The sequence below is a fragment of the Cebus imitator genome, unplaced genomic scaffold (assembly GCF_001604975.1).
Source record: "Cebus imitator isolate Cc_AM_T3 unplaced genomic scaffold, Cebus_imitator-1.0 Scaffold78, whole genome shotgun sequence".
NCBI lineage: Eukaryota > Metazoa > Chordata > Mammalia > Primates > Cebidae > Cebus > Cebus imitator.
The window spans coordinates 7246595-7268996 of NW_016107393.1; the positions used below are offsets into that span (position 1 = coordinate 7246595).

At 34.6% G+C, this 22402-nt stretch overlaps 1 non-coding gene across 1 annotated transcript; it reads right to left on the reverse strand.

The window, feature by feature from the left end:
• Positions 1 to 13137: 13137 nt before the first annotated feature.
• LOC119471916 lies at positions 13138 to 13241 on the reverse strand. The gene has a single exon (XR_005201016.1). It is a non-coding gene; the product is annotated as a small nucleolar RNA U13 (small nucleolar RNA).
• Between the last annotated feature and the right edge of the window lie 9161 nt (positions 13242 to 22402).

A 22402-nucleotide genomic window follows, 5' to 3' on the forward strand; every position in this document is an offset into this window, starting at 1 on the left:
ATCTGTGTGCACCAACAGGCGGCCTGAGGTCAGCTCTATACTACCTGAAGTCATCATCTGTGGCACCCTCTCAGGTTTTCAGGGGCCTGAGGCTTGATCCATTCTATGTGCAATTGTTGGCACCTATGCATGCCATTCAGGAGTTGACAACAGACCTCTTCCACTGACCACTGCTGTTGGTGCCCAAACATATTGTCTGGGGATGGCCTGTGATTCAGTCTTCCCTGCCCACTGCTACCAGCACCTGATCCACTATCTGGACTGTGAGAGCAGGTCTGCCCTCTCTACTACCACTACTGCCAATGTCTGCATCATTTGGGGCTGGAGGATTGAGATATCCCACCCAGCACCATTAGCAGCATGCCTCCTGGGGGCCTCAGGATAGGCTTGCCTGTGTTCCACTGCCATTCACATGCATTGTCCAGAGGCCTGGAGATACCCACCCTACCTGTTGCCAGTGCCCACCCATCCCTCTCTGGCACCTGAGGACTGGTTTTCTCAGTCTCCAGCTACCACCACCACCATTATCCTCTTGCATGTATGACTGGGAACCTGGGGATTAGAGTGCCCAGCTTGCCACTGCCACCAGTGGCACTGACACATGTTACTCAGGGGTCAGAGGGCTGACCTGCTCATGCTACTGCCACTGCCACTGCTATGCATTCTTCCCAGGAGTTCAAGGACCTGCCCTTCCACACAGTCCATCGCTGTCACTTCTGGCATTTTAGCAAGCTGTCTGGAGGCCCAAGAATGGGCCTGCCCAGGTTTTCCACCAACAGAGCCCACTTAAGTCACCTGAGAGCCCGAGGACCAGTATGCCTGCCTCCCATAGCCACTGTTACTTTGTTAAATAGGTTTTCAATGACTTTGCCCATCTCTTCTTCTTCTGGATCTCTCAAAATTCAAATAGTTGGTCTATTTGAATTTGACTGTATGATATGATATATGTCACATAGACTTTCCTCACTTTTAATATTTTTATTTGTTTCTTTGCTTTTTGTTCTGATTGAGTTATTTCAAAAGACCTGTGTTTAAGTTCAGATATTCTATCTTCTGCTTTCTCTAGCTCACCTAGCACCCCCAGCAAAGCCTCACCACAACCTCCATTAACAACTACAGCCCATGCTACTGGGAAACTCAGATACCGCTAAACTGATTACAGCAAAACAACTCATACAAAGACTACTGTATTAAACCTACCTAAAACCAAAGCCAAAGCACCCTGTTCAATCAACAGAATAGATACATCTATAGAAAAGTGTATTTCCCAGAAAAGTCAATCCACAAAATTGGAATAAATGTTTGTTACACCAAATGTGCAGACATCAATGTAAGAACACAAGAAAAGTAAGAAAGCAAAGAAACATAATAGGAGCACAACAAGCTTTCAGTAATAGATTCAATTAGAAAGGAAATCTATAAAATAACTGAAAGTTCAAAATAATGATATTAAAGAAACTCAATTAGATACAAGCTAACACAGATGAATATTACAAAAAAGTAGGAAAACAATTCATGATCTGAATGAGAAATTCGGTGATTGTTAGTTCTCATGAGAAAGAACAAAACAGAAATCCTAGAATTGAATAATTCAATGAATGAAATAAAACGTAGAATTGAGCACTTCAACAGTAAACTAGATCAGGCAGAAGAGAGAATGTCTGAACTTAAAGACAGTTTTTTTTGGAGTAAACCAATAAGACAGAATAAAGAACAAAACAGAAGAAATAAGGACTACGTGACAAACAGGACGCTATACAGTGACTAAATATTTGAATTTTGAGAGTTGGAGAAGAAGAGATGAAGTCATAGAAAAGCTAATGGAAAAACACCAGAATGCTTCCCCACTCTTGCAAGAGATATAACCATCTAAATACAGGATATTCAAGCATCATCAAATAGATTCAATGCAAAAATGTCTTCTTCAAAGCACATTATGGTCAAACTTTCAAAAGCCAAAGGCAAAGAGAGAATTTTAAAAACAGCAAAACTGTCAAGTTACACATGAACCTCAGGAATTATCATGAGAATAACAGCATAATTTTCAGCAAAAACCATACAGAGAATGAAAGAATGGTATGATATAGTCAAAGTATTTAAAAGATAAAAAACTGTCAACCAAGAATATTATTCACAGCAAAGCTACCCTTAAAATATATAGGAGAACTAAATTGTTCTTAAGCAAAAACAGAGATAATTCCTCACCACTGCATTGACTCTACAAGAAATACATAAGAGAGTCTTACATTTGGAAGTAAAAAGATGATATCTATTAATACCATCATGAAAATACACAATAAAATTCACTTATAGAGCAGATACACAAATAGGGAAAAGAAAGGAGTTAAAGATCACCACTACAGTAAACCATTAAAATGAAATGATAAACAATAAGAGAAGAAGAAAGGAACAAAGGATATACAAAACAACCAGGAATCAATTAACAAAATGACAGGAATGTATTCATGCCTATTAATAATCTTAAATGCAGACACGTTAAATTCCCCAATTAAAAGACTGGTTGAATATAAAAATACTATAAACACTGCCTACAAGAAAGTCACTTTACCTAGATGCATATGAACATCAAGAAATGAAAAGCATCCCTTGCAAATGGAAACTAAAAGTGAGCAGGAGTAGCTATATTTAGGTATAATAGACTTTAAATCAAAAATAATAAAAATAGACACGGTCATTGTGTTATGATAAAAAAATTCAGCAAGAAGTATAACAATTTTAGATATATATGCACTCAGTACTGGGGCACACAGATATATAAAGCAAATATTAATAGATCTATTCGGAAAAATAGACTCTAATACAGTAATAGTTGGTGACTTTACCATGACACTCTCAGCATTAAACAAATTATCTAGACAGAAAATGAAGGAAGAAACATGGATTTAAATTGCATCTTAAATCAAATAGACCTAACAGGCATTTACAGAACATTTCAACCAATAACTACAAAATATACATTTTCTCATCAGGACATGGAACATTATCCAGGATAGACCATATATTAGGCCACAAAATAAGTCTCAACAGTTTTTTTTAGAAAATGAAAACTATATCAAGTATATTGTCAAACTACAATGGATTAAAAGTAGAAATCAAAGAAAAGAGGAACTTTGAGCATATACAAATAAATCAAAAATTAAAAAAAAATGCTTATGAATGACCATTGGGTTAACAAATACATTAAGGAGAAATTTTTTTAAAAAGCAACCTAAAACCAGTGAAAATGGAAATAAAACATACAAAAAACTATGGAAAACAGCACAGACAATGCTAAGAGGAATGTCTGTAGGAATGAAAACTGTATCAAAACGTAAAAAAGTTTTAAATACTCTAAAGATGGACCTCAGAAACTAGAAAATGAATAACAATTTTTTCAAAATTAGTAGAAGAAAGGAAATAAAAAGAATGGAGCAGAATGAAACAAAAGAGAGAGAAAAAATTGATTAAAAAAACTTTTTTGAAAATAAAATTATAAACTTCTGGATACACTAATAAATAATTAAAGAAGACCCAAATAAATGAAATAAGAAAGGAAAAAGGAAATTCTAAAACTGATACTACATCAATGCGAATGATCATTGGAGGCTCTTATGATCAACTACATGCTAACAAATTTAAAAACCTAGAGAAAACAAATAAATTCCTGAAGAATAACAATGTACCAAGATTGAACTAAAAAGAAATAGAAATCCTTAACAGACTAATAGTATGTATAAGATTGAATCAATAATAAAAATGTCTCTCAAGAAAGAAAAGCTCAGGACCAGATGCCTTTACTGATAAACTCTACCAAACTTGTGAAGAACACCAGTTGTTCTCAAACAATTCCAAAAACACAAACAGGAGTGAATACTTCCTAACTCCTTCTATGAGGCCTACTACCAAACCCAGAGAAAGACACAACAATAAAAATGCAGGCTGATATCCCTAAGGAACATAGATGCAAAAGTCCTCAAGAAAATAGTAGCCCAAATTCAACAACACATCCAAAAGTTAATACACTGTGATCAAGTGCTGTGATCCCACGTATGCAAGGATTGTTCAATCTACACAAATCAATAAATGTGATATGTCATATCAACAGAATGAAGGTCAAATGTTGTGTAATTATTTAAATAGACACAGAAAAGAGCATTTGATACAATTCACCACACCTTTGTTATAAAAACACTGAACAAATTAGGCATAGAAGGCACAAACCTCAACATAATAAAGACCATATTTGATAAAATCCCAGCTTTTTTTTATATCTTATGAAACAGGGAAAAGCTGAAAGTTTTTACTCTAAGAACTTGAACAGAGGTCCTCATTTTCACCACTCCTATTCAACATAGTACTGGACATCCTAGCTAGAGCAATCAGGCAAGAGAAGAAAATAAAAGACGTTCAAATTGGAAAAGAGAAATCCAACTTATCCTTCATTGCAGATGTCATGCAAAAACACTCTAGAAAAAATCAGTAATGTTTCTATATACTAATTATAAATTAGCTTAAAATAAGAATGAAATCTCATTTAAAGCAGCTACAAGAAAAATAGAATACCTCTAATACGCTTAACCAAAAAAGTGGGAGACTTTTATTAAAAAAATTAAAAAGCACTGATGAAAGAAATTGGACGCAAAGGAAAATACATCCCATGCTCATGTACTGAAAGAATTAATGTTTCCCTAAAATAATATACACATTTGATGCAATCCCCACTAAAAAAAAACTGATGACATACATCACAGAAATAGAAACAATAATCTTATTATTATTTTTTAAGACAGAGTTTCTTTCTTGTCGCCCAGGCTGGAGCTCAATGGCTCAATCTTGGCTCACTGCAACCTCTGCCTCCTGGTTCAAGCAACTCTCCTGCCTCAGCCTCCCTAGTAGCTGGGATTACAGGCACTTGCCATTGCCCCTTGTTAATTTTTTTTTTTTTTTTTTTTTTTTTTTTTTTTTTTTTTTTTTTTTTTTTTTTTTTTTTTTTTTTTTTTTTTTTTTTTTGAGACGGAGTTTCACTCATGTTACCCAGGCTGGAGTGCAATGGCGCAATCTCGGCTCACCGCAACCTCTGCCTCCTGGGTTCAGGCAATTCTCCTGCCTCAGCCTCCTAAGTAGCTGGGATTACAGGCATGCACCACCATGCCCAGCTAATTTTTTGTATTTTTAGTAGAGACGGGGTTTCGCCATGTTGGGCAGGCCTATCTCAAACTTCCGACCTCAGTTAATCTGCCCACCTCAGCCTCCGAATGTGCTGGGATTACAGGCGTGAGGCACTGCACTCAGCAATAATCTTAAAATTTGTAGGGAACCACGGAGGACTCTAAATAGTTGAAGTAATATTGAACCAAAAAGAACAAAACTGGAGGCATCACACTATCTGACTTCAGAATATACTACAGAACTATAGCAACAAAAGCAAGATGGTACTAGCATAAAAACAAACCAATACTCTGGAAATATAGTAACCAAAGCAGCATGGTACTAGCATAAAAGAACACACACAGTACAATGGAACAGAAGAAACAACGCAGAAATGAAGCCACATATTTACAGCCAACTGAATTTTGACAAAGGACTCACAAACATTCAGTGGGGAAACGGCAGTTTCTTCAATAAATGGTACTGCGAAAACTGAATATCCATATGCAGAAGGATGAAACTAGACCCCTGTATCTCACCATCTAAAAGGTCCAACTCAAAATCTCTTAAAGAAGTAAGTGTAAGACCGAAAACTTAAATACCATTAGAAAAAAACATAGCAGACAAGCTTGAAAAAACTGCTCTAAGCAAAAATTTTTTGGCTAAAACATAGGCAATAAAAGTAATGCATAGGACTACAGTACATTGAATGCAAAGCTTCTGTACAGCAAAGAGAACAATCAACAGAATGGAGAGATTACCTATAGATTGACAGAAAATACTTGAGAACTATTTATCTGATATGGAACCGATATTCAGAATACTTAAGGAACTCAAACAATGCAACACCAAAAACAAAACAAAAACAATTCCATTAAACAGTGTGCAAAGGATCTGAATAGACATTTCTCAAAAGAGGACTTGTAGATGGCCATTAGGTACACAAGAAAATGCTCACTATCACCAATCATTAACGAAATGGAAATAAATCTCAAATGAGATATCACCTAAATCCTATTAGAATTATTAGAAAAAGACAAATAACAGATGCTAATAAGGAGGTGGAGAAAAGAAAACTCTTGTACACTGTTGGTAGGAATGTAAATTAGTACAGTCATTATGGAAAATTATGGAGGTTTATTAAAAAATTAAAACAGTTTTTTGCAAGGTGGATTTCATGCAATCAAGTAATTCCACTACTGGGTATTTATTCAAAGGAAAGGAAATCAGCATATCAGGGATACCTGCATCTCCATGTTTACTGAAGCAGTATTTACAATAACCAAGAGATGCAATTGACCTACAAATCATCCACAGAATAATGAATGAAGAACACACACACACACACACACACACACACACACAAGAAAACACTCTTCTTCCATAAAAAAAATCAAGTCATTTTCAGCAACATGTATGGAACTGTAGAAGGTTATGTAAATTAAAATAAGCCAGGCACAGACAGACAAAATATTTTATATTCTCATTCACATATGGAAGCTAAAATATTTGACCTCTTGGAGTAGAGAGCAGAATAATAGTTATCAGAGGCTGGAAAGGGTTGAGGAAGGGATGAAGAGGGATTGGTTGATGGGTGCAAACATACAGTTAGATGGGAGGAATAAATTTTATTGTTTGATAGCCCACTAGTATAACTACAGTTAACAATAATTTATTGTATGTTTAAAATTAGCTAAAAGATGTTTGGAAGTTCCCAACACAACAAAATGATAAATGTTTGAAGAGATGGGTATCCTAAATAATTGGATTTTATAATTACACATTGATGCATGTATTAAAATATTACATGTATCCCTTAAATACAGATAATTATGTATCAAATTTTAAAAATAAAAAATATTTTATTTAGAGATAGGGTCTTGCTCTGTTGCCCAGGATGGAGTGCAGTGGTGCAATCATAACTCATTGCAGCCTTAAACTCCTGAGCTCAAGTGATCCTCCTGCCTCAGATCCCAAGTAGCTGGGACTAAAACTCTGTACAACCATTCCCAGCTAATTAAGTGTGTGTGTGTGTGTGTGTGTGTGTGTGTGTGTGTGTGTAGGGGTGGATCTTGCTCTGTTGCCCAGGCTGGTCTCAGTCTCCTGCCCTCAAGCGATCCCCCAACCTCAGCATCTGAGAGTGTTGTGATGACAAGTATGAACCACCATACCCGAAAAAAAATGTTTTACCAGTAGTCTTCTAAGTGTAGTAAAAATATTTATATTTCATTATTATAAAAATTATTTATAAAGATAGATTCTATTTTGCACATTATTAAGTGGGTTTTTTATCTTCCTTAGCAACTTCTTTCATTTAGCATTACAAATGAAATTTTAAGTTTGGCATGATATCTGTCTATTTATTTATTTTTATTGTACTTTAGGTTCTGAGGTACATGTGCAGATCACGGAGGATTGTTGTATAGGCACACACATGGCAATGTGGTTTGCTGCCTCTATCCCCCCGTCACCTACATCTGGCATTTCTCCCCATGTTGTCCCTCTCTGACCTCCCCACCCCCTCCCCTCACTGTCCCTCCCTTGGCCCCCTCCAACAGACCCCAGTGTGTGATGCTCCCTTCCCTGTGTCCATGTGTTCTCATTGTTCAACACCCACCTATGAGTGAGAACATTTAGTGTTTGATTTTCTGTTCTTGTGTCAGTTTGTTGAGAATTATGGTTTCCAGATTCATCCATGTCCCTACAAAGGACACGAACTCATCATTTTTTATGGCTGTATCGTATTCCATGGTGTATATGTGTCACATTTTCCTTGTCCAGTCTATTGTCGATGGGCATTTGGGTTGGTTCCAAGTTTTTGCTATTGTAAACAGTGCCACTATGAACATACATGTGCATGTGTCTTTATAATATAATGATTTATAGTTCTTTGGGTATATACCCAGTAATGGGATTGCTGGGTCAAATAGAATTTCTGCTCCTAGGTCCTTGAGGAAGTGCCACACTCTCTTCCACAATGGTCGAACTAGTTTACACTCCCACCAACAGTGTAAAAGTGTTCCTATTTCACCATATCCACTCCACTATCTGTTGTCTCCAGATTTTTTAATGACCTACATTCTAACTGGCATGAGGTGGTATCTCAATGTGGTTTTGATTTGCATTTCTCTAATAATCAGTGATGATGGGCATTTTGTCATATGTTTATTCACCACATATATGTCTTCTTTTGAAAAGTGTCTGCTCATATCCTTTGCCCACTTTTGGATGGGTCTGTTTTTTCTTGTAAATCTGTTGTAGTTCTTTGTAGACTCTGCATATTAGCCCTTTGTCAGGTGGGTAGATTGCAAAATTTTTTCCTATTCTGTTGGTTGCTGGTTCACTCTAATGATTGCTTCTTTTGCTGTACAGAAGCTCTGGAGTTTAATTAGGTCCTATTTGTCTATTTTGGCTTTTGTTGCCAATGCTTTCGGTGTTTTAGTCATGAAGTCCTTGCCTATGCCTGATATTTATTTTCATCATCACTATTTAATTACCTACTTTTATTAATAAAGTTATTGCCTAAATTATAGAGCAAACCTTCTAGGAGAACTGAACTTTTATCCTGTAAACTTTACCATAATTTTTAAAAATCAATTTAAGTAATTAGGGGAGTAAAAATATTTTTAAACCTGAATTTTTTAACTAGTTCAAAAGTTTGGAGATAATTACCATCTACAAAATAAAGAAATGTGATAATGTACCAGTCAATAATGCCTTAAACTTGTCTGAAGTACAGCATCAAGATTAATGGCTCAAGGAATCATGAACAAATGAGGTATATCATTTCATTGCACAAAGGTAAAATATATTTGTAGAAACAGAATAGAGTAATTTTTAAAATGGTATTTATTAATTAGAACATTATAATAAAAAAGGAACTAAAAACAGATTTTGGAAGCTTTGTAACTACATAAAATTGCTATTATATATTACAGTATAGGTACTTGTAATTTGCAACACAGAACATCTTAATATTTTGTTCAGAAATTAGAAGATCATTAAAATTTTGAGGTCAGGTATATCAGATGTAGCAGCTAATATACATCATCATCTAAGAGCCATGAAGCTGTCTGGATATCTTTTCCAAGTAGTAACCTAACATTCCTCAAGGGGATTCTTTTCAAAGAGCAGCCATACTATAGGCAATTCTTGCTAATTTAATGACCATCTTCAAGCTGTGTAAGAGTATAATAATAAGGATGTCTTGAAGATGCCATTGTCATAAAAATACATGTGTCTGTATGTGAGACCTTTAATAAAACCTTTATTTTCTTTGAATGACTACTGATTTACAAATTACCTGTATTAAAAGTAATAATAGAAAATATATTTTTAAAAGTATATATATTGCTACAAATCAGTGAAACTGTACATTAGAAGGCCTTCGTCATATAGAACATATATAATAACTAGCATATGCAACTTAGTGTTTGCTTTGCCCCTCCAGTCACCAATACAAGTCCGCTGCACTGCCGGTTCTTCCTTTGTCGAAAGTCTTCGCATGTCATAGACAGCTGTGCTGTGAATACTAAGATGGGCTCTTGACTACAGGTTTTAGCTATCAGAATCAGGACTCTAATGGTACAGGAATTATATAAAAAAGAGAAACAGGAGGGCAAATACTAGGAATTTCCCCAACTCACATAACAATCAAATACTGAATAAAGCTCAATTTAAATTATTAATATTTAAATAAATATATAACATATGTATATATTTATGGTGATTAACCTATTTCTACTTTACTCTCAAACCCCACAGGCTCTGTCAGAGAAGAAATGTGTCTTTCAGATAAAATTTACCAGACCAAAAATAGCCAAGTGCACCCCCAGAGAATGGAATGGTAGACAAAAATTCTGGTTCATGAGTTAGAGTTAGTGCTCTGATGGAAATAGGAGTTTGTCTTCCTAAAAAGGCAGATTATATATTTATATATATAATCTATTAATTAATATATTATTAATATAATGTTTATTATAACATATTGGTGTTAATATAATTTATTCATAGATTAATTTTTATTAATTCATATAATATGTATAGAGATATTTAATGTATGTTAAATATATAATATAAAATATTTATATTTTAAATTTTTATTTTAACAATTTGTCAGTTTTTTTTTTTTTTATGAACTTATATGTGATGTTTAGTGTTCTTTCAGACATTAGAAATTGGTGTTTAAACCCATCACCCTATCTCTCTTTATTCTAGTTTTATCAGCTAATATTTTGCCAGAAATCTAAGCTAGTACAGCTCTGATCCTGGGCATAACCAGCATCCTGAATAGACACATGCCTGTACCGCTTGCTGGCATTATATTCTGAATTTAGATTTGATCAAACACTGTTCCTGGATTTTGGCAGGAACATAAGACTCCTGAATCAAAGGTGAAGGATTTTATTACTCGTGACCTGGAAAATAATATGAGCATCAGTATACTCATGTCCATTTTTTTTTTTTACTGCTATTTTAGGAGGTAATGTAGATAGTCTCACATACATATCTACATAGTGGGATATGTGATTAAGAACCCAAAGTTTAAGAACCCAAAGTTTAAGAACCTGCGTCTTTGTACTAGGCAATAAGCATTCCTGCACTTTCCTCTGAAGAGAAATCCTATTTCTGTTTTCCAGTGCTGAAAGTGCTTATAAATATAGCAGTTAGTGCCTCACTTGCAAGACATGCAGAAATTCAAGGAACTCATGGAAAGTTGTTCCCCAGCAAGATGAAGAATATATGATTATTTTTTTAAAAATTAAATTCTTGCCAAATTCCTTCCTCTTCTATCACCGCCAGCAACCCCATTCACCTTTTCCATGAACTTCAATTAATAGATTAAGGAAAATATATTTGGTCAAATAGGCATTACAATGTTATGTCTAAGATTTTATAGAAATTTGGAAAGAATTGGAAAAATTTATAAAAGGGTACAAGAAAAATATGGCTGTTATGAAAACAGTGTAATATTTTATCTGTTATGATGAAAAACTGCTGTTCAGGGATTCTAGAAGATAAACAATTTCAAGAACTTTAACATTTCAACTTGACTAGTGGTCGGTTGCTAAAGTTTATATTTTAATTGTATGAAAATAATATCAATAGAACTAAATTTATACATTAATGTGTATTTAAGTAAACACAGTCTCTCATACTTTCTTCTTATATGTTTAATACTCTAAAACGTAAGCATTCATGTCAAAATTAGAAATAAAATGGCCACATTTTAAGGGTTGTCATTTGTTTTGTTTTGAAAATTAGAGAAAGTTACTTGATGAATTGTCTACATTATATAAGAGACAAAACTGCACATGGAAACATTAAAAAGTTAGATGGTTCAAAACTTATTAATCCAAAATTTGTAACAAAGTTATTCTTAATTTTGGTGAGAAAAGCATACTTTTGAATAAGTTTGTTACTCATAGTAATTTGACCACTCTACCATAATAGAACCATTATTTTTTTCTTATTCAGTTTTTTTAAAGACTTGAAAGCAGTGGCATTAAAATTGAACAATCATGAAAAATCCTGATGATAACCGCAGAAAAATATAATCATACATAACAGTAAGTAAATGTTTGAGGTTTCTGTGTCTCTGAACCAAAAGAAAAAAAAAAAAAAGAAGAAATTAAAACTGTTAGTTAAATTTGCTAAGTTGGTTTGAAAACCCAAGCTGTTAAAAACTGTAATAGTTGACAAAATATTTTATACTTTTGAGAGAAAGCAATTGATGCAAAAGCAAGGGCCAAAAGAGACTCAAGCATAATGTTGGTATTATTAGGCTGCCTCTAAAATAGTCTTCATTAACAATACAAAATTACAAAATTGGATTTACTTTGTTTCAATAAGCTCTGCCATGATATAAAGATATTTTCCTTGTTTTGAAGTGTCTTTTCTCTTTCTTTTATCAGTTTAGATTAAGTTATTTGAGAAGTTTCTATTACTGAGAAAGAATCGAAGAATGAGTATAAAAGGAAAATTCTACCACATTTTGGCTCTTTCATCACACGCCTGCTCATACACACCCTCCATTTCATATATTGGGTAATCTACCCTTGTAGGGAGACAAATCCCTGATTCCATCAGAGTACTAAATCTAACTCATGAACCAGAATTTCTGTGCCTATCATCCCATTCTATGGGTGTAGATTAGGTTACTATTGACCTAGTAAATTTTAAACTAAGGGGGACATTTCTTCTCTGACACAGCCAGTAGTATATGGAATAAAGTAGGATTAGGTTAACCACCATAAAAAGTCATATTTGAAAAAAGGACAATGAGAAACACACGAATTTACGGGTGCATAATTATCACAACCCAATACCAGAAATAATAAAGATCTTCTCCTCTGAGAATGATGTAAGTTTCTCAATTAGCTCATCTAGCAAATCCTTATTTTGCTTTATGAAAGAAACTCCTTTCCATCTTTCTCTCCACTCTTGGTTCTGAACTTTGAGAGAAATGATCTTAATCATTTTTTTGTTTATATTTTTCATGTGTCCAAATTGAAGTAGTTCATATTCAAGATTCCACATGATCCAAGAAAGTCACTGATGCTACAGCTATTTTCTTCACATTTCATATATGAAGAAGGGGTAAAATTGGGAAGCCCAGTGAAATGACATCTGCTTACATCCGTTGGTCATCTCTAGCTGCCAAGGAAGCTGAAAAAAATATAGTGTTTTTTTTTTTTTTTTTGGCCAACTATGTTGTTTATTAGCATAAAATTATGGTGCTGCAAGTAAGATTGAATGGAAACATAAATATTGGCACAGTAACTAGTAATCTACGAAACAAAGCATAACATCAAATTAATCCTCTTTCTGCAACTGTGGTGTTCTCTTCCCGTTTTCCTGGTGAATCCTTGGTAGCACCATCCACTCTATGAGCAACAGAAATTTGACAGTAATTTTTGATGTGTATTTTTCTCTCTTACTCCATATCCAAACATGAAAATATTATCAGAATTCTCTTTCTTTTTATAATGTCAGCTAGATAATGTGCTGATAGCATAATAAGGTTCGAGGAAGGGATATCTCACACATAAGCCTGAAAACCCAGTCATCACACTTATGATCTACAAAAAGATCTCTCAGGATGCTTAACTACCTTCAACCTGGGTCCCTTAATTGCATGACACTCTAGCTCCAGCTACATGTTTTTTCCTTGCATTTTCAATCCAAAACCACTAAAACCTATGAGATATACCCATGATCAGTTTCTCATTAATTTCTTAATCCTTTGCAATCTGTTTTCTGTTGCTTTTCTCCAATCTTAACAAACACCCCTTTAAATGGTATTCAAGGGCATCAACTTTCTAAATCAAGTAAAACTTCTAATTTTCATTTTATTTATTCTCACTGAAGCTTAAGACTCTATTGCTCACCTCCACCATCTTGGACCTTTTTTTATCCTTTTCACTCTACTTTTACCATCCATTCATTCTTCCTTCCTATAACTTTATAAGAACTCCTCTTTCTCCTTTATGTCAGTTAACTCACTTGTATTTAGGATACTATTCATTATTGTTGCCTTAGAAAGGATAAATAATCATCTCTCTCCTTTATATTTGACAACTTTATATAAAATAGGTAATCTCAACAATATTCAAATATACTGTATTAAGCAGAGTGGCTCTCAAAAAATGTCTATACCCTGATCCCTAAAATGTATTTGCATATTAGATAAACTAGAATGGATTTTCAAATGTAAATAAGGTTATAGACTTTAAAATAAGATGATTATACTGTATTATCCAGTTGGTCCAGTCTAATCATGTAAATCCTTAAAGGGAGGAGTGTAGTAGAAAAAATGATGGAGTAATTTAGAAGTATAAGAGAGGCTTGACTTGGCCAAACTGGAAGGGGTAAATGGAAAGCATGCAAATAAATGGAGACAATCCCTGGGAGCAAAGATTTGCTCCCAGATGACAGAAAAGAAATGAGAACCAGAGTTCTACAACCTCAAGAAATGAAATTCAGCCAATAGCCTGAATAGGCTGAGAAGCAGATATTTCCTTAGAGGTTCCAGCAGGGAAAGCAGCCTTGCAAAAACTTGATTTCTGTCTCTTAGAGTTTTGACCTACAGATATTATATAATAATATATTTATGTCACTTTGAGCTGGTCAGTTTGTAGTAATTTGCCATGGCAATAATAAAAAATTACACACAAAATACCTTCTCATCTTAACACAAATAAAGGAAATTCTGGGAATTTGGAGCCTGAATATGGCTCTCCTCCACTCCCCAGCCATACTTATGTTATTTTGTCTCTCCTGAGCCCAGTGGACTTAGGAGAGTCCACTTGCAGGCTATTAGGGATGACTGAGGCCTCGAAGTTTGTAGAAGTCCCTTTAAAGAGTGATGTGGGGGACAAGAAATTTCCTGCAATAAGACCAAAAAGTCCAGAGGCCTTAATGGAAGAAAGAGCCTCTTGCCAGGAGCTTTTTGTGGGGGAATTAGTGAAATCTGGGCATAATGCCATAGCCTTTTGTGAGTGTCAGAATGCTAGAAAGTTACTAAAAGTGCAAGCTGGGTCTTTCCAAAATGCCAGAAGGAAAAAGCATGTTTGTCTTCATTACATATAAAACAGGAAAGTATAGAAAGGCCCACAAGGGGAAAGATAAACTGCAAGGGCCCTAAGCAGAGGCTAGCACTTTGCCCTTAGTTCACAAATGCACAGTGTGGCCAGTCCTTTTGATTTTGCCTGACATTTAGACATGAGTCCCAATATATCCAACAAATAAGTTCATAAATACATATAAAAGTGCATACATAAATGCATAAAAATCTGCTCTTTTGATAGGCTCCTCACATAAATAAAAAAGAAACAGACTGAATAATCAAAACACATACCCAGTAATGCAGAATTAGTAGGGGGAAGTTATCAAAATCTTGGATTAAAAAACAAACCAAACAATCAAGCACTTAAAAGTTCTTTATTTTTAATTTTTAAATTTTATTTATTTATTTTAAAGACAGGGTTTTGCTTTTTCACACAGTCTGGAGTGCAGTGGCATGATCTTGGCTCACTGCAGATTCGACCTCCTGGGCTCAAGTGATCCTTTTGCCTCAGCCTCCTGAGTCGCTAGGATGACAGATGCATGCCACCATGCCTGGTTATTTTTTAGGTTTTAGTTTTTTGTAGAGATAGGGTCTTGCCATATTGTCTAGGCTGGTCTCAAACTCCTGGCCTTAAACAATCCTCATCTCAGCCTCCCAAAGTGTTGGAATTAAGGCTGTGAGTCACTACGCCTGGCCAAAAGTTCTAGCTGCAACATTATAAAGTGTTCTGGGAGCATAGTCAAATTTAGAAAATTCAGTTTATGAATTAAAAGAGTGGATGATCAGGATTGAATGCTGAATTGAATAACCGAGAAAATCAGATGCAAGAAATATCTCAAAGAACAGACAAGTAAACAAGCTGAATGACTTACACAATAGATCTAAGAGGCTGAATGTGACTAATAAGTTCTGATGGAGAAAAGGGAATAGCAGGAAAAGAGTAAGCAAACAATACAAGAAAATTTCCTTGAGCTGGAAAGAAGTCTGAATTTGCAGGTCTATAGTTTCACATATGTTATAGGCTGCATAACAGAAACCTAACTATAATGACTTAGACAAGTACAGTGTTTATTTCCATCACATTAGAAGATGTCAGATTTTTAATCCAGATCTGGAATGGTGACACAACAGCTTATGGGGTATCCAGAATTTTTCTTTATTCTTTTTTTTTTGAGATGAAGTATCTATCTTGTCACCCAGGCTGGAGTGCAGTGGTATGATGTTGGCTCACTGCAACCTCTGCTTCCCGCTTCCTGGGTCAAGCGATACTCAGCTTCCCGAGTAGCTGGGACTACAAGTTCTTGCCACCAAGCCCAGCTAATTTTTTGTATTTTTAGTAGAGATGGGGTTTTACCATGTTAGGATGATCTCTATCTCCTGACCTCGTGATCTGCCCACCTCGGCCTCCCAAAGTGCTGGGATTACAGATGTAAGCCACCGCACCCAGCCATCCAGCATTTTTCTACCTTTTGCCTCTGTCCTTAATATGTGCCATTTGTCTTTATGCTCCCAAGATGCACAGTATCAGAACTTCCTACCAATAGTGAATCATGAATGCCAAGAGCTTTCACCACATAAAGTCTTATGTTTAAAATGGGAAGTGTAATATGCTACTATGACAACATTTACGTCCTAATTGTTAGAATGATAATAAATGCTCTGTTCATAAATATTCGAAATAACATAAAACCTGAAATTTCAATAATTTATATCAACAAACATATGTCTGTTTATTTGCTGCACGTTTCTTTTCACTTCGCATCAGGCAAGAGGAGCAAACCATATTTTGTTTCTGCTTAATGCTGTACCTGAGGCAGAAAGAAAAGATTAGGTGGTAGAAACTTCCAGTGTTCCTTAATGTTTCTGCTTAGACATAACATGCACCACACATGTTCACAGTCTATGGATCAAGGCAAGTCACATGGACAAGCCTGACAATTAAGAAAGAAGTATATTTTGTCTGAAAGGAGTTGCTCTCTGTCACATTGTAATTCATACAGATGTCTGATCATCTCAGAGAAAAGGAAATAAATGTTAGGAAAATAATTTTTCCCATGAGTATAAATGTATAATTAGAACAAAATTTAGTACAGTAAATGATACAGTGAGCTTTGAGGTCAAACACACTTGATTTAATTCCGGCTTTGTTGATTATAGGTTGCTTCTAAGCCTTCAACTTCTTATTGGCAAAATATGTTAATAGCTATAATAAATGTTCTATTATAAAACATTTATGCCTTAAAATCCTTTGAAAATGACAGGCACAGTTACCGCCTAACAATTTCTTATCATATCTTAGACCATATAAACATAAGCAATCTTATTTTTCAATGGGAATATCAACCAACTTGCTGATAAGTTTGTGGTAAATATACGAATTATCTGGATTTTCATGCTATATCTTGTTCAGACAGAAAAGGTTAAAGTTTTGGCATTTGTATGGGAGATTAGAAGTTAAATAATCTAAACAGCAGTGTAAACAAGTCATGTTAAATTCAGAAAGCTGAATATTTATATAATCATATTTGGCCTTACACAACTGTATATCATTTATGAATTTTCATGAAATGACTTTATTTCAAGAATATAAAGATTGATTGCCATTTTCAGATTGGGAACAATCAGTTAAATATACATATGCATATCCAGTCATTCTCTGATCTTGCAGAAGATATCCAAAACATATTTATAAATTTAATAATAAAAGGTACTACTGATTATTCAGGATTTCAGCCCATTTATTTACCTCTATGGTAACAATCTTGTATAGTTTTTCAAATTACTCATAAACAACTATTGACAAAAATGAGATGAGATTCAGTGTTGTGGCTTCTGATTTTGGAAAGAAACTAGGCTATTGATTTATGCTCTTTTAAGTTTCTTTCTTTATTGATTAGTCCATTTTTCCTTAGCTCAATTTTTTGATGTGGTTTGTTTAATTGACAAATTTAAGAAACTATAATGAGATTAAATTAAATCTTCATTCAGCACTCTTTTCATTATCTTTAATTTTGCACTCCCTGGTACAGATTTTTTTTATTCTCCTATTTATGCAATTAATTAGACTCCCCGGAGCTTTCTCTTTCCTTTATCAGTATGATGGTTTAAAATTACAGATGTATGTAGTACTAAATAACTAAGGATATTCAGCTCATCATATTAGCACTGAAGTAAAATATAGCATTTTTTTCTGAAAATGCAAATATCTGGACTGTTCAGAGACTAACTTGTGGAAATGTTTATAATACACATTATAGAAAAATTTTTTAAAGTAATTTGGCACAACAAATCGGATTTCATATTCTAATGAATGTCCCAAGGATCACAAGGTAGCTATTGCATTTGACTGTTACGTGCCTCTTTTTTTAATCCCGTTTTTCCTCTTCTAATCAGAGATCCAGCCTTCTGACTATAGGTATAGATGTGTGTTTTAGATTCAGACACTTGTAGTATCTCATGCTTTGGAAAATCATTAATGCTCTAGAGGAAAGCCATAGACCCAAGCAAGACCAGAATCTGTTTCTTTGGGGTGGTTATGTAGACATTTAAAAAGAAACTCTTATATCTGCAGAAATTGACATGCTAAGAGATGTGTGTCTGAAACCTTTGGTAACCGACTAGATCCTGGTTCTAGTCTTGAGGTTCAGGAACTTGCAGCAGTTCGTTAGATCTGGTAGCAACCAAGAGATCCACCCAATCAAGAGAACCAATGTATTTGTTTTTTACTGCATGTGTTAACCAAGTCTCTGTCATTTGTAGTCAACACAGTCATTTTTAAAGTAAATTCAAAGGGTTCTCACTTTGATAAATTATTAATTAAGTATAATTTCAAGAACATTAAGAATCTTTCCTGCCCTTGGTAAATTGAGAGTGATTGTCTCAAAGACCTGGTTCAGGTCAAGAAAAGATGAGTAAATGGTACATGACTCTGTTGTGTTGTACATTGCAAGTGGAGAGGACGGGAGGCTGCACCTGCATAATTTCTGAACTTGTTACAAATATTTTATTTTTCAACTAGAAATAAGAAAAGTAATACAGTAAATCTGTGTCATAAATTAATTTATATTGATTCAAATATACCTGTCTCTCTACTCCTTTTTCATATTCAACAGTAAATAAGAGAAAGGGAAGGAGGGAGAGAAAGATGAAGAAAGAGAGGAACTTTGTTATTTGTGTGTGCCTGTGTGTGAGGTCAGGTAAAATCAAATCCAGAGAGATGAAAGAATATGGTTAATACAGAAAATTTTACAATTCTTGAACTTTTTACCCTACTGTTCTTTTTTACTCTTTCCTCTCTTTTTGTTTACTTGGTTAAAATATAATCTAATGTTTATTTAAAGATGTTATGATGTCCTGAATGATATTGCCTAGGTTCTTCTAGGGTATTTATGGTTTTGGGTCTTACATTTAAGTCTTTAATCCATCTGGAGTTAATTTTTGTATAAAGTATAAGGAAGGGATCCAATTTCAGCTGCCTGTATATGGCCAGCCAGTTTTCCCGACACCATTTATTAATTAAGGAATCCTTTCCCCGTTGCTTGTTTTTGTCAGGTTTGTCAAAGATCAGGTGGGTGTAGTGTATGGTGTTACTTCTGAGGCCTGTGTTCTGTTCCATTGGTGTATATCTCTGTTTTGGTACCAGCACCATGCCTTTTGGGTTACTGTAGCCTTGTAGTATTGTTTGAAGTCAGGTAGCATGATGCCTCCAGCCTTGTTCTTTTTGCTTAGGATTGTCTTGGATATGCAGGCTCTTCTTGATTTCATATAAAGTTTAAAATAGTTTTTTTCTAATTCTGTGAAGAAAGTCAATGGTAGCTTAATGGGGATAGTATTGAATATACAAATTACTTTGGGCAGTATGGCGATTTTCACAATATTGATTCTTCCTATCTATGAGCATAGGACATTTTCCCATTTGTTTTTGGCCACTCTTATTTCCTTGAGAAGTAGTTTGTAGTTCTCCTTGAAGAGGTCCTTCACATCCCTTGTAAGTTGTATTCCTAGGTATTTTATTCTCTTTGTATCAATTGTGAATGGGAGCTGGCTCAAGATTTGGCCCTCTATTTGTTACTGGTCAGAACATAGTCATGGGCAAAAGCTTCATAACTAAAACACCAGAAGCAATGGTAACCAAAACCAAAATAGACAAATGGGATCTAATTAAACTAAAGAGCTTCTGTGCAGCAAAAGAAACTATCATCAGAGTGAACAGGCAACCTACACAATGGGAGAAAACTTTTGCTTATCTATCCATCTGACAAAGAGCTAATATCCAGAATCTACAAAGAACTTAAACAAATTTCAAGAGAAAAACAAATAACACTATCAAAAAGTAGGTGAAGGATATGAATAAACATTTCTCAAAAGAAGACATTTATGCAGCCAACAAACATGAAAAAAAGCTCATCATCACTGGTCATTAGATAAGTGCAAATTAAAACCACATTGAGATGACATCACATGCCAGTTGGTATGGTAATTATTAAAATGTCAGGAAACAACAGATGCTAGAGAGGATGTGGAGAAATAGGAGTGCTTTTACACTGTTTGTGAGAGTGTAAATCACTTAATCCATATGGAAGATAGTGGGCGATTCCTCAAGAATCTAGAACTAGAAACACCATTTGACCCAGCAATCCCATTACTGGGTATATACCCAAAGAATTATAAGTTATTCTACTATAAAGACACATGCACACGTATGTTTATTGTGGCACTATTTACAATAACAAAGACTTGGAACCACCCAAATTCCCATCAATGATATACTGGATTAAAAATAATGTGGCACCTATCCTATACACCATGGAATACTATGCAGCCATAAAAAGGATGAGTTCATGTCCTTTGCAGGGACATCAATAAAGCTGGAAACGATCATTCTCAGCAAACTAACAAAAGAACAGAAAACCAAACACCATACGTTCTCACTTATAAGTGGGAGTTGAACAATGAGAACACATGGACACGGGGAGGGGAACCCATAGACTGGGGCCTATTGGGAGGCTGGGGGCTAGGGGAGGGATAGCACTAAGAGAAATACCTAATGTAGATGGCTTGATGGGTGCAGTAAACCACCATGGCAGGTGTATACCTGTGTAACAAATCTGCACATTCTGCACATGTATTCCAGAACTTAAAGTATAATTTAAAAAAGACATTACAACACAAGATTTTATTATCACATCAACTAATGGTACACCATTAAGATGTTATCAAGGATAATAATTTTGACTCCATTTTATGATTTAATTGTAGAATCTAAATCATATGTAAACTATGACTCTTTTGTTTTGAAAGCTGTTTCAGCTTTCCGAGTCCATGTTAAAGAAAGCATAGATAAGTAAAGGAGTGAGAAGCAAAAAACATGGGAAAAAAATTAGGTTTTGACTGAGTTTAGACACATTTTTAAAAAGCATTGCAAACTCAGTGCCAAAAGGGTTGGTGTCCACTCTCATGGCCCAGAGTAGTAGGAAGACATCTCACAATGAATTCGTCAAGGAATACTTAGTTCTGACAAACCATTTTAGGGGCTTATAATTAATTAATAAGTGTTCACATTGAAGAATAAATTGTTATTCTTGCCCCCAACTTGTTTGTTTACCAAAGAATGGGTTAAGTGAGTAGCTTTGTTAGGTGTTGTATTGCTCAAAACTTTCCGATTAATAACTTGTTCCAATATCGAAACACAAAAAAAAGAGAAAAATTGCAGAAAAAGGTTTGGATAAAGCTTCTAGTAAAATATAAAGATGAATAATAATCTAGTACATTTTAATATATTACAGAAAATTTCAAACACTCACTAGATAAGATAATACGACAAAACTTTATGACATCATACAACTTCAACAATTACATGCCTTGAGCCAGGAAAAGGAGAGAAAAATACAGCACCTAACAATCAGAAGATTTGATTGGTGTTTTGAACAGTCAGAAAAAAACCAAGCTTTGACTTCATGATCAGTTCTAATAGACACAATGAGAATCATAATAACTAGAGACTGTTTGATCTATATTCAGGACTATTCTTGAGCCAGGTAAAGAGTTAAGATCAAGATAAGGCTAGAGACTGACCAGGGTTTTAGGCATGATGCCCTACACTATGGAAAACAGTCAATCAATGATTTAAGACTAAGTGATCTAATTCATATTATTTTTCAACTCTGACTTAAGATGCAAACCATTTCATTGTGAAAGTTACCAGCAGGAAACAGAGTAAACCAGAAATAGCACCCGGAACTCAGAGAACACCAGTCATTATTACAGAATATCATACGAAAGGGATCAGAACAGTAAAAGTTAGAATGTCATTTCCATGTTTTTCTTTTTTTCTTTCTCTAGGATTATTTTAGATTTTTTCTTTCTTTTTTTATTCAAGCTTGAATTGCAATTTTGAATTGTGTTAGAGAATCTGGGCTATAAAAAGACTGCTTAAACTCATTAAACTGTAAAACTGCTTGTATGCTTGTATCTTTGCCAATTTTCAATCTGAAAGACTAAAAGGCATGTTTTTAGCTATGAAAAATGAGTAAGATTACTTATTGGAATTTGGGCTCGTTGTTCTTTGACTTAGAAAGAGTCTGAGAATAGCATCAAAATGAACAATAAATGCCTACCGTAAGGCTTTATCTGTTCAATACTTCTTGCTCATGACTGTTCTATTCAAGTTGTAGAATAATAAAGCTT